This window comes from Schistosoma mansoni, chromosome 6 (genome assembly GCF_000237925.1).
Source record: "Schistosoma mansoni strain Puerto Rico chromosome 6, complete genome".
NCBI lineage: Eukaryota > Metazoa > Platyhelminthes > Trematoda > Strigeidida > Schistosomatidae > Schistosoma > Schistosoma mansoni.
In genome coordinates, this window is record NC_031500.1 from 6,978,054 (window position 1) to 6,992,701 (window position 14,648).

Sequence of the window (14,648 nt, forward strand, 5' to 3'; positions counted from 1 at the left end):
TACGGGGTCGTGATGCGCGCTGCTGAGGAGTCCCATAATAGGATGAAACGGCCATCCAGTGCTTCGTGGTTTTCTATGATGGTCTAGCTTCAACTGACTTATGATTTCAACTATGAAAATGCTGAAACCTACACAAAACCCCTTCTGACATTATGTATACTCACTAGTTGAGTTTTACTCAATTTGAAACAGTAGACACTTATTTCAGACAATTGATATTATAAAATTTAAATACCATTACTTTGTAACTAAATAGTTGTAATGGAAGCAGCATTATAGTTCACATGGTGATTGTCTTACTTAAAATATTATTCAAGTGTCAATTATCCTGTGTTTTTGACAACTAAAAAGAAGCAAGTTTCAGACAGAATCAATTTCTAATAATCATAAATCTTGGTAAATTGAGAGTTTTTTTTCTTTAGATGATTTCATTCATATATCTATGGATATATTATTCAAATGGAACAGAATAACTAGGATAGACATATTACAAAGTGTATATTAGTGTCCGTATATATATACCTAATGCTTAACTAACTTTTCAATTCTTTACATAACAATCATGTAGTTCATTTACATTGTGAATTCAATGTATTTTTTTCCAAGTTATCAACTGTCAATTATATAGAATGACATTAACTTTATGTAGGTTTCGTTAATGTATACAATTGTATGTAGGAAAAAAAGGAATATCAATTTATATTGAATCGGACTGCAAAGATGATGATGATGATGATGATGATGATGATGATCACGATCACGATCACGATCTTGATCATGATGGTAAAACAATGAAGTCCTGCTTCTTCTTATGATCATCATTCAAATTTTAATTTCTGTCAGTCATCTCTAGACATAGAAAGTTGTTTTATACTACTTTACTAAATTATAAAAATTAAGATCAAAAGTTTAACGTTGGGAATTATAAATAAATAGAATCATTTTTATATTACATATGAGGGCGCGGATCGGCAAAGCAAGAGCAGCATATTTACAACTGAAAAACATCTGGAACTCAAAACAATTGTCAACCAACACCAAGGTTAGAATTTTCAATACAAATGTCAAGACAGTTCTACTGTATGGAGCGGAGACGTGTAGAACTACGAAAGACATCATCCAGAAGATACAGGTGTTTATTAACAGTTGTCTACACAAGATACTTCGGATCCGTTGGCCAGACACTATCAGCAACAACCTATTGTGGGAGATAACAAACCAGATTCTAGCGGAGGAAGAAATGAGGAAGAAGCGCTGAAAGTGGATAGGACACACATTGAGGAAATCACCCAACTGCGTCACAAGACAAGCCCTCACATGGAATCCTGAAGGCCAAACGAGGAGAGGAAGACCAAAGAACACATTACGTCGAGAAATGGGGACAAACATGAGAAGAATGAACAAAAACTGGATAGAAGTGTAAAGGAAGTCCCACGACAGAGTGGGTTGGAGAATGCTGGTCGGTGGCCTATGCTCGATTGTGAGTAACAGGCGTAAGTAAGTAAGTAAGTAAGTAATGTTCAAAATTTTAATCTTTTTTCCCCATAAACCTTAATAAGATTAGAAAAAAAATAAACTGGAACCATAATCTTAATGCCTTCAGTATTGTTGCTACTTTTCTTTCGACAGTATACAAATAATAAAGAAACCATAGTAGTTTATTAATAATTAAATAACTGAAACTGTTTTACTCTGCAAATAACATAAAACTAGACCACTGTGGAAAACCTGCAAGCACTGAACGGCCGTTTCGTCCTAATGTGGGACTCCTCAGCAGTGCGCATCCATGATCCTGCCTGGCAGTAACCAATGAAGTTCAACCAGGTCTGTTGAGAGATGTCAACTCACTGAAGACATTGGTAAATGGTTGCTCAATTTCATGGATTGATTGAAGTTAGACATCAACACCGTTGGATGCTGGCCGGCTCAATGGTCTAGAGGTTAAGCGCTCGCACGAGAAACTGATAGGTCCTGGGTTGGATTTTCACGAGGCGGGATCGTGGATGCGCACTGGTGAGGAGTCCCATAATAGGACGAGTTGGCCGTCCAATGCTTCCAGGTTTTCCATGATGGCCTAGCTTCAATTAACTCATGATCTCAACTATATAAAATTACTAAAATCTTCACAAAACCCCTTTCTGAAAATACCATTAAACTTAGAAATAATTGGGTTTATATTAAATCTTAATTTTAAAACTGCTAAGTGATAATATTCATCTACGAAATAACGTAGAAGATTGAAGTTGATTTAAAAGTTCATGAGGTAAACTACCATCAACTTGTAAATGATCTCCATAAAAGTAAAATTAATTTGTATGTTCATGTAAAATGTCACGCATGATAATGAAAACAATCAGTAACTATTTTTTAGCTAACTGAAAATCCTATATTTTCGTGAAATCAATCTAAATAGGATTGTTGAGAGGAAACTAATCACAAAAACCGAAGTTTTCAAGTCAACTCCATCTAACCCTATGAACAAACAGTATAGTATGGATTCATGTACTTTGTAAGGTCTCTTCAGAACACAAACTGTTTAAACCTCATAAAATAGATTATATAAAAATAATGGTTACTTATATACCTATATCATGTTTATAAAATGGTGCAATTGTATGTATAAAAGTTATATTAACTGACGGGGTAAATTGGCTGGAGGATAAATAAAGAGTAAGAAGAAAAGAGGATATGAACTTTTAGTAATATTTTCAGTAACTAACTAGTGAAGCCTTTCGTTCATCTTGGAGCATAGATCACCGACCAGAGATCTTGAAGCAACTACTTACTGAGCTCTCAGTTTTTATCAAATACTATTCAATGTCATGATATCTGCTTCCAATTGCCAATACAATATGTTTTTTAGTGTGGCTCTTTTACAATATATTCCGTGCGTCTACTGAGATATGGAGTACTTCATAATCTGGCCAATAACTAATATAAAGGCGGGAATACATAGTTTTATTTGACACCAGGTTTCATTTGAAATAAATATTTAAGGTGATTTTTGAATTCAGCCACTTTTAGGAGTGCCATGTATCAGGTACTTTCCCAGGTACTGAAAGTATTGTGTTTCTTTTGTACTTCTCTTCGATATCTTAAAGAGGTATCCTTCTTTCCACTTTACTATTACATCCAAGTCAATCTTACGTAGGTCATTCCTGCAGTCGTCTCTATAACTAACTTTAATGGTCCGGTTGGTATGCTGTTTGGATATATCTGTTTATATAATTGATCTCTCTTACTTTTATCCACATTTAACTTTTCGTTTAGTATTCACACAGAATATTAGGACATGTACAACACTGATAAGAAGATAGTGCCGTATACATCACAGCTCAGTACAAGTATATTGTTAATAAGTATGATGACTTAGTAGTTCTCAATTAAGGTATTAGCATTTAAAAGTATTAGGACCTACTTCTGGTGTGTGTGAATATATGCACGTAACGTCTGATACTTTCAGATATACAGTATAATATGACAAAATATTTATCAACCGAAACTTTTATATGGAAGTCAGTTACATAACTTAGCAATTTGAAAATATAGTTTATAATTAATTGTAAACACATTCTTTTTCACATCACGGAATTTACTGAATCGTAAAACTAATATTGAAAAGACTTTAACACTCTCGTTAAAACGTGAAATACCTATACTGTACTAAGAACTAATGTTTGAAACCAAGAACTAGTTAATATATCCAATGTACAGAAAGCAATATACATTGTGACATTATTTTGTAAACATCATTAATTAAATGTACTTACATTCCAAGAAATCGAATTGAGCAAGTTAAATGACAACGTGATTTATTACCCTTGTGATTACTGATCTAATATGTGAAGTAATTAATGTTTCGATTCGAGTATTTGTAGGATAATCAATCAAAAGTGTGAGCATATACATGTGGAGACTTTTAAAATAGGGATATTGACTGTACAACTTTTCTAAGAGTGCAAAGGTTCAATTCAGTGAAATAGGTGTTAATGACATCATTTACGTCACATAGATGTATGTTTAGATTATGCGGTAATTTATATAGTATACGACAGATAGCTCAAGCCAAAAATGATCCCTCCTGTCTATCTAGTAAATAAGTATAGAGATTTTAGTGAGTCAGCCATGGAGATCAATACAGTGAAGTTTCCCTGGCCATAGCATCTCTGTTTCAGTGTCAAACTTTAAAAGTTTTAGGATATCGCCCAAGTTAAAGCTTAATAGGAAAAACTATTCTACTTCAAAGTCGAATATAATCGCATATATGTTAATAGAATCTGTTTACATGCATGTTTGACCATGTATTACTCAGATCAGCTATACCTGGTATTTCATTTTCAGAATATTCCGTGATTTGGTTGGCTAACTTTTACTCGTGTAAACGTATACATGTATATGTTTACATATACGGAAATATTTGTGGTTGATTATCGCCCTTGTATTTCTTCAATGTATATATGTGTATGTGAACTTATTTTTTTGTCACCCTTTTATACTTTCTACCTTCCTTTTAATCAACGGCATAACTTACCTGGCTTATGTATAGGAATTTGAGTGTGAAGGCGTTTGTTTAAAAAACGCATACGTTTAACTGCAATATGACCTTCGGTTTCGATAAATACATTTTCAATGAGACAATATGTCAATATATGTATTCGGTTTAAAAGAAAACCTTTCAACATCAGTGAACTAATGTTACCTGGACGTAAAGATCATTGATTTCCGAAAAAATTCTTTCTATCAAAATAACTATGATATCAAACAAGACATTTTTAATGAACGTCGACTAAAAAATAATTTCCATTTCGTTCAACTTTTTATAGGCGAAATATAAAAACAGCATTCCAATTGCCAATGTTCAGTTATTACTAAATGATTGTTGATAGGAGTAATAAGAATAACACAAATATATGATGGGAATTCTTGATAATTTATGGTTAGAACAATCAGATTTATCTTCAGATTTATCGAATATTTTATATTCTCTCATCTGTAATCCAGGATGTTGATGTTAAGAGATGGTAAAGCGAACCACAGACGAAAAAGGCATTTAATGTCAGTATCAGATGGAGGTTACGTGACACTTTATGTTAATAAACATTTATTGTTCACAAATCACCAATAAAATAAATTGCTTTCCATGTAACTGCAGTTTTTTGGAGTTAACTATGAAGCGAGGGACTAATCAATATCTGTTTTGTCTTAGCTTGGAACTCTCTACAATTGGTAACTCACAAACCAAATCGATAGTACAACTTAGTTGAATTTGAAAATTTAGACCACTGAGCAACTCAGTTTTATCATTCTCATCAAAAATGGGAAATCCTTCCTTACACGGTAAAGATTTTCATCCAAAGGTCACTATGGATTGTTTTACAAGCAAATGTTTAAGAATATAGGACATTCTACCACGATTTATCTATAAAACGTCGTCTGTATGGTACATCGGTAACTTCCCTTCGGTACTGCCATGAAAATGATTATGCCGTTGATCATATCTCACTTGACTACTGAAATAATGAGACATCAAATGTGTGAACGCCTATTATTGAAAGTAATTTTTCAAATTCACTTCATGCTGACACTTTGTGTTTTAAGTTATTAAGAGTTAGTACCCTGCTTATATAATTCAATTTATTATTTTCGGGATATATGTCTTTTGATTAGCTTAAACAAAATCTATCTAAATCAATGGATTACAAAACGACCAAACACATATCTGTCGACAGAACTACCACAGTAATGTTTAGCTATTGTTTTTTTCTCTCTGTTTATGTATTCCTCTTTGCAGTGATAAGTGATTGCATGTACCCTGTAATCGGACTGGAATCAGGCCTCATCATACCATCTATTAGCAAACATGACTTCTTAATCTTATTTTCAATAGAATAATTATTGATACAAGCCTTGCTCAATGCTGAATCTACCATTACAAAGCGTTCATGAATCTGCAGCTACCTGACGCTATTGGTGAACTAATGTTTTCTGTGCACTATTGATGAAAAACAACATCACGCTTGCAGGATTGATGACGATAGTAATGTATGTATAATGTATGTATACTGAACGATAAAATGCTGACACCTTAGATTTTTGAATTTCACTTACACCAAGTGGTTCATATTATTAACGTCTTTACAAGTAATTTATGAATCATATCTTTTCAGATTATCGAATGTTTGTCACTTCGATGCTACAGTCACTCTTTATCAAGTTGATTGTACTCGGAAATCGGTGTGTATTCGATAAACACTTTTAGGATATGTATATATCTATTGTTATCAACAACTGAAGGATCTTGGTTCGATCCCGAGCAACATAGTGGATACGGTCTACTGAGACGAAACAAATAAGCAGTAATTTTCGTTTTAAACAAACTTCTCAAGCTGATTTGAGTCTTTGACAAAAAACAAAATTTAATTGTGCATACAACATCTCTATTTTTAAGTAACAGTTTGCATTATTTGCATTTGCAATCACACTGTTCTAATAATTAATTGGCTTAGTTGTGAGTCATACACCTACTATTTAATTATTTCTAAAACAAATTACAGTTAACCAGTTTAAAAAATTCTAATTTTGAAAGGAATCATCCTGTTGACTTTTGATATGTAATGTGCAAACCTATCTCACATGAATACTTACTTACTTACTTTCGCCTGTTACTCACAATCGAGCATAGGCCACCGACCAGCATTCTCCTGAGCCTTCCTTTCTAGTTCGATCCTGTTTTTATTCATTCTTCTCATGTTTGTCCCCATTTCTCGACGTAATGTGTTCTTTGATCTACCTCTTCTCCTTTGGCCTTCAGGATTTCATGTGAGGGCTTGTCTTGTGACGCAGTTGGGTGACTTCCTCAGTGTGTGTCTTATTCACTTCCAGCGCCTCTTCCAGATCTCTTCCTCAGCTGAAATCTGGTTTGTTGTCTCCCACAATAGGTTGTTGCTGATAGTGTCTGGCCAACGGATCCGAACTATCTTGTGTAGACAACTGTTTAAAAACACCTGTATCTTCTGGATGATGTCTTTCGTAGTTCTACACGTCTCCGCTCCATACAGTAGAGCTGTCTTGACATTCGTAGTGAAAATCCTGATCTTGGTGTTGGTTGACAAATGTTATATATATATATAAGAATTACTTACGTTTTAATAAACTTTCACATTTCTTATGCTATTAAGTAACTTCTAAGTCCCTGTCAACTACATCACATACGGTCTCTCTTTTATAAAATGATTACTGTTTGCAGTATCCTAACTAATGTTAAATGCAGGCATTGATACATAAGCAGTAAAAACAAAAGCCAGTTACATCAGAATTCATGCATGCAAAGCGAAACTACAAATATCTACATGACCTTTATCTGATGTTTATATTATGGATAACTGGTTGAAAAATTCTGAGGATGAATATAAGCAGAAGACAAATACAACTGTAAAACTCGAAGTATGTTTTGTTTTTGAGTCAGTACACCTTTTTGAAAAAAGTTATGTACATTGTTTTTTATTTTTTCGGTTGAGAAATCTTTCCTACATTCAACCACTGTATCAAATCGAAGGTTACACCTATATATGTATTACTGATAATAGTATTATCCCCTCTTTCCAGAAAATATGAATAATTTCCCTTCTCTCCATCGAAAACATGAGAAATAACTTTGTTATGTTTCCTATGATTTCAAAATCAACATCTTGAACATCTGACTGATTTAAGTACAATGACTCAAAATGTTTGATTTTTTTCGCGGAATTCTTTACAGGGATAATAATAGTATTAATTTCAGAAGCTAATAACGTTATTTAACGTTCAATGTCCCCAGCCTTGATCGGTTATATAGGCAGACATTTGAATGATAAGTCTTATTCTAGTTATGCTGTTTTTCTCATTCAACAGCTCAATACACTAAACTTTAACTCAGATAAAGTGGATATTATATTAATTTATCATGGGGACCTTATGTTATTATTCAAGCACTACTATGGATATAGCCTAAGAAGCGAACCACAATTGTTTTAAAAAATGAATAGCAACAGTCTCATAAATAAATGAATTTTACATTTTGAAAAACGAATTTATTCTTCTGCTAAAACGCTTGTAGTCAGATTTCTCAATGTCTCCTTAATCATATATGCGAAACATACAATTATAAACGTTACTGATTCTAATTTAACTAGTTACTCTAACTCAGGTTATACTTTAATTCTGAACCTTAAACTGAAATCTTCAACATTAATTAAACATGGTTTAGTGGATTCGAATTCAATAATGTATTCCCGTGTGAAGAATTATACTAAATGTTTAATGGACAAAGCATTTCAATAAGTAAATAATAGGTAAATGTCATTCTGAAATAGTAGTATTTTTTTATTATGAAAGTCATATATGATGTGATTCACAAAAATGGTTACACTAGTTTTGGATGAAGAATTAACCTAAAAATACAAATAAGTGTATTTATATTCACGTCTATCCAGATGGTACTTTGTGTACTAGAGGAGGATGCAGAGTAACGTGAGCAAGGAGGGTTGGAAAAGAGAGGAACAGAAGAAAAGTTGGGTCAATGATCCAGCAACCACACACGATGCACTTACATTTTTTAACGAAACCAATCGGTAATAATCAAAAATAACAAATGGCTCAGACTAAGACAATCTTGGAATCGAAACTAAGAGCACATAATTCAACCAGCTACAGTATAATATTCGCATGCTTCAATAATGATTAAAACAACGCTTTGTTGAAAATCACAGATTTATACATCTATTGATAAATAAATTCTGGTACTTTTTAAATTCAGTAGTGTATTGACAAACGATGGTTTAACATCTGGATAACTAATGTTGGTTATTTGAGAGAAAATAATGCTATAGATTATGTAATACTTAAACTGTTGACTGGATGAGTAAAGTTCATATATTATTCAAGCAATAGAAAATTATAACCAAATTCATAGAACATTTATTACTTGATGAATTCTTGAAACTGAAATCAGCAAAATTAATCAAGATAAATACGCCCTTTCAGATGCAGAAGATTTTTTTCAATGATAGCTCTAATTACACAGGATAAATTGAAAGTCGTTTGGATATCGATTAACTTGAATAGTTTCGGAAGGTCAATACCATGTCTACTGGTAAACGAATCCTGAGCGAATGTAGTATAATTTTATTTGCAGTGGTTAGTATTATTGTTTCTATGTTATTAGAAAGTAACGAGGTTTGACTTAATAAACGAATTCATGGTATTCAGCTATAACTTTTGTACTTAACACAGGAAAGGTTTATTTCGACATTTAATTTTGTTAATTTACATCCATGTATTATAAAGTTGAAATAAGATGACGGTCGACAGCATCTTTTAGTATCTACTGAATATATAGAATCAAAGTATACATAGAAACATTTGACAAAACTCTAGATAACTTTCTTATTTTACAAACAAAACTCAATTAAATTAACTAAGCATTTATTTAATCAATTTAAACAATATAAAAATAATTGATGGTTATTATGGCTCTATAGTAATATGGATAATGCGGCAAAATTCCAAACGATAGATTCTACATTGGTGTTTCACTAATAGAATTAATAATAGGATTTAATAGTTGAAATCATGAGTCAATTGAAGCTAGACCACCATGGAAAACCTGAAAGCAATGGACGGCCGTTTCTTCCGGCCTCCTCATCAGTGCGCATTCACGGTCCTGCCTCACAAGATTCGAACCCAAGACCTATTAGTCTCGCGCGCGAGTGCTTAACCACTAGACCACTGAGCAGGCCGGCATCCAACAGTGTTGAATATGGTAAAAACTAATTTCATTATTACCAATGAACAAAAATTTATTCGGAAAATGAACATAGAAGAATGTTTTTTTTTAAAAAAAGGTAGTAATTTTAGTTAAAACTTATCGATTTAAATTTAACTTTCAATCCAAACATTTTTGCATGAACAGACATTTAATCATCATATGAAAGTTTATGTTTCTCCATTCTTGAACATTTAAACTACATGACTATCTTTTTTTTCCTTCTTTTTCGTTTCTTTTTGTTTTAAGAAAAATGTAAGATGTGCAGTTAACTTTTGATGATATTTTACAGATCATGAACTAAATAAAGATCATTGTAAACAATTTATAGTACAGACTATCGTACAATATAAATGGGTATTTAGTTTATCTGGATGTTCTTAGATGCATAGAAGAATTATGTTTGTCAAAGTAAATCCAGACAATATACTATATCCGCAAGGGATATTCATAAAGACTATGGATAGACAATTAATGGATTCTGAGACTACTTTCAAATACCTAGAAAATCTGATTGAATAGATTTACCATTGAACAGAATATGTGTCCATATGCTTAAGATATAGTTACTCATATTAACCAGCGGTGAAAAATCTAAAAGTATGTCGTATATCGTTTGAACAGTTTTTTTTTTTCTTTTTTCAAACTATTCAGCTATAAATATACAGGTTAACTTACTATTTTGATCGATCCTATGAGAGAGAAAAATATGTATATCTGTTTTTCTCTAATTGTATTCTAACATGAAGTGATTTTTATAAAATTCAATAGGCTATACGATTATAACACTACAGAATAGAATTTGGAACATTGGGATTTAAGATTTCAGGTCAATAAATGTCATCAAAACTGTTAAAGTAGGCAAACTAAAGTGTGTAAAGTGTACAGAAGAAAGTGTTTAAGGTTATTTATTTCAATATTGGATGTAATGAATGAGTTATTTCACTAAACTTAAAGAAACGAGGTCACAAAATTTTACATTTTATTTCTAATCAAGTGAAATACATTTATCTGTCACTCAATACCTTTAGTCATAAGAACACTATGAGAATATATATATATACCTTGATGAACACGGTGGATTTGATGCAGATGTGAGGGCGAAGATCGGCAAAACAAGAGCAGCATATTTACAACTGAAAAACATCTGGAACTCAAAACAATTGTCAACCAACACCAAGGTTAGAATTTTCAATACAAATGTCAAGACAGTTCTACTGTATGGAGCGGAGACGTGTAGAACTACGAAAGCCATCATCCAGAAGATACAGGTGTTTTTAAACAGTTGTCTACACAAGATAGTTCGGATCCGTTGGCCAGACACTATCAGCAACAACCTATTGTGGGAGACAACAAACCAGATTCCAGTGTAGGAAGAAATCAGGAGGAAGCTCTGGAAGTGGATAGGACACACATTGTGAAAGTCACCCAACTGCGTCACAAGACAAGCCCTCACATGAAATCCTGAAGGCCAAACGAGGAGAGGAAGACCAAAGAACACATTACGTCGAGAAATGGAGACAGATATGAGAAGAATGAACAAAAACTGGATAGAAGTGTAAAGGAAGTCCCACGACAGAGTGGGTTGGAGAATGCTGGTCGGTGGCCTATGCTCCATCGGGAGTAACAGGCGAAAGTAAGTAAGTAAGTAATATTAAGCTTCAAAATATATGGATAATAATAAACTGCTTAACATAAAATATTTTACTAATAATCAAAATCTTTGAAACACTGATAAACGATTTTTGTCTCATTATTCGATTATCATATAGAATAATATATTACACTGTCGATTCAAGAATTACACTTTTTTGAAACTATCTTCTAAACTTATACGAAAACATGCATTCGATTGTAAGCCTCTTTACAAAAGGCTGATTATTTGTTCAAAAACTTACATGCATGTCTAGTGTAAAAGTGGTTAATGCCAATTATATTCAAAATGATTATCTATTTAGTAAACTTCATTCATAGGATCTATGGAAATTCTGAGACGAGTAATAAACGTGTTCTGAAACTGCCCTTCACAGCTGAATTCTTCCCATTCTAGAGCCGTTAGCCAAATAAAATAGGAATGATACCCAATATACAAAACACTTGAGTGTTTTTTTATGAAATCAAGCACTTTGTAGAGCATCCTATGTAACTGTTAGGCTGAAATAACTCGAGTTCACATTTTAACATGCTCAGTAACATAAATGATTTTGAGGCAGTGTACATAGAGCATAAATCCTGTAGACAAGAGTTTTCTTTAAGGAACATAAGTGACTTATATCCGTACTAGTTATGAAGCCTCAGTTCTGAAGATTGACTTTATATATAATAATAAATTTGCAGAATAAAAGCTTGAAGTATCAGAAAGAAAAAACGTTTAGAAGCATCTTCATGTAAAATGTCATATGAATGGCCGCAACATTTAGACCTAATGATAGTGTCGCAGTTCAAAATAGCGTGAAAATTACCATGAAATATTTGTGCAGAAGCATGTAATTAATTCATGTACTAACGAAAATGTAAATACGCCTCATAACTATCGACCATCTTTATTCTTAATATTTGATAGACTGGATTGAGAAGAAAGTTAATGAACTATTATATTTGTGCTCTATGATTAAAATCTTTTATAATTTTTATGAAACCTGACATTTCTTGATTCGATCCTTTATAGATTTGTGAATGAACATTTTTGAAGAATCCCAAAGAAGAACAAACATATGTTCAGTGTTTTCTGATTTTCAATGGCTTCATAGCTGCTCATTAGCTAAAAAATATTTTGAAAAGTAGAAATATTCAAGTAGTTGATAGAATTTATTTAGTCAAAAATGTTCGAGAGTGAAAGTAACCTGCTTTAATATTCTTTAAATAAAAGTGATTATCATCCTTTACATTTTGTAATGTAAAGTTTTCATCACCGACCAACATCAGCTGGATCATTAGGGAGAACCAGGGAGCACTGAATATATGTCACTTTTAGCTATAGGTTTTTCCACTAGTCAGCACCAATGAAATTTAGACTTTAAGATATATTCATTATTTTTAGAACACTAAGCTGTACCCAGTCTTTCACTTTCTCAAGATTATTCAATTCGTGATCATGAGTAACAATCATCTATTGTTAGTAGTACTGCGTCTTCCGTACGCGACAGATCTGAATTCCACCTACAATGACTTGTTACCCGAACTTCGATAATCATTTTTAGATTTAGTTACTGATGAACACACCATAATGGATTGTTTATTTAGCTTGTTAAACAACGTGATAACTTTAGCGGTATGAATGAGTTTGTAACATAAGTCAAATGTAACATACTTTTCACGTATAAAGATACAAATTATGGTAGTTTGGTCATTATGTTTCATTATACTGAGTTATATATTTGAGAGTACACTTATATGATAATAGTGACTATACAATGTTTTTTTAAATCAAACTTATTTCTTTACTGATCATCAGTATTGAAATCAATATCATAATTTGGTTAGAACGATGGGAAGACAAGGTGGATCTAAAAATGTGACCTATTTGCTGAATACATTTCGAACAATCTGGTCATACATATACTTGTCAAGGCATTTTATATGAAAGTTAATAAAAGTCAATTAAATGAAGGTTCAAGTAAACAAATTGATAGTTGTAAATAAAGGCGAGAGAAAAAATAACATCGTATGAAAAGAATAGGAAATTGTCACATTAACCTTGGCCATAAAATAACCAAAGGATTACTAAGGTAAATTCAAGTTTACGAGAAGTTGTTTCTATATATATAACGGAGGTTTGAATTTACGAATAGCCAAGGCTTCTATAAATCTAGGAATTCGTCCTCGACAGTTTTTGTATAACGTTTTGTAAGCTGTGTTGATTATGTACTTATTTGTCGATGAACATGGTTTGCCCCTTCCTACGTTGATCGGAACGTCACACAATAGCTGATTACTTTGTTTACTTGAACCTTCATTTAAATGACTTTTATTAAATTTCGTATAAAATGCCCCCACAAATATATGTTTGACCAAATTGTTCGCAATGTATAGCGCAAATACATCACATTTTTCAGATCAACTCAGTGTTCTCATTGTTCTATCTTGCATAATCGATACTCTTTCTAACTTTATCATCTGTTTCAATCTTTATATCTTTTGTTAACTAGTTCTTATACGAATGTTGATGATTTTCATTTTCCTTTTCAAACTAATGATTAATTCCAAATACTCCACTTATATTTAAATGAGATTTAACTTGATGTAACTTTAAAGAAAAGTATTCCATCATAGAAATTTTCCTAGAAATCATTTATTTATTATTTATGTTATATCGATTGCTTGAGTGCCCTGTTAATATATATGAACGTGCTGGTTCCCGCCAATTACAAGAGGAGTGAATTATCGATCAGAGAAATGATACACAAAAGCCGTATGAGTAATCTTGAGCGCTTATCAGTCCTGCTATCTACCTAGCCCAGTCAGTTAAATCCAGAACACCAATAACAGCCCGTGCAGTATGAATCATTATTCTCAAACATACTGGGTTTATACACCAAACAAACTGACCACATCGTACCATAAAATAGGAAACAACATTTGTACAAGATTTGACCAAATGTAGCTGTGAATAGGGGGAACAGTAATTAATGGACTAGGGATAACTCAAGTATGGTAAATCGTACAGTAATAGTCTGTGAGTCAAAATAAAGCTCATAATAAAAGGGACACGAATATGAATAGTTAAGTTACTTAACAATTATACAATAAGAAATAAACATATCATATTGGTCCATAAATAGTTCTCAAAGTTACCATTCATAATTCTCCACGGGATATAACAATTTATTGTTCTTTTCTTTTGAAT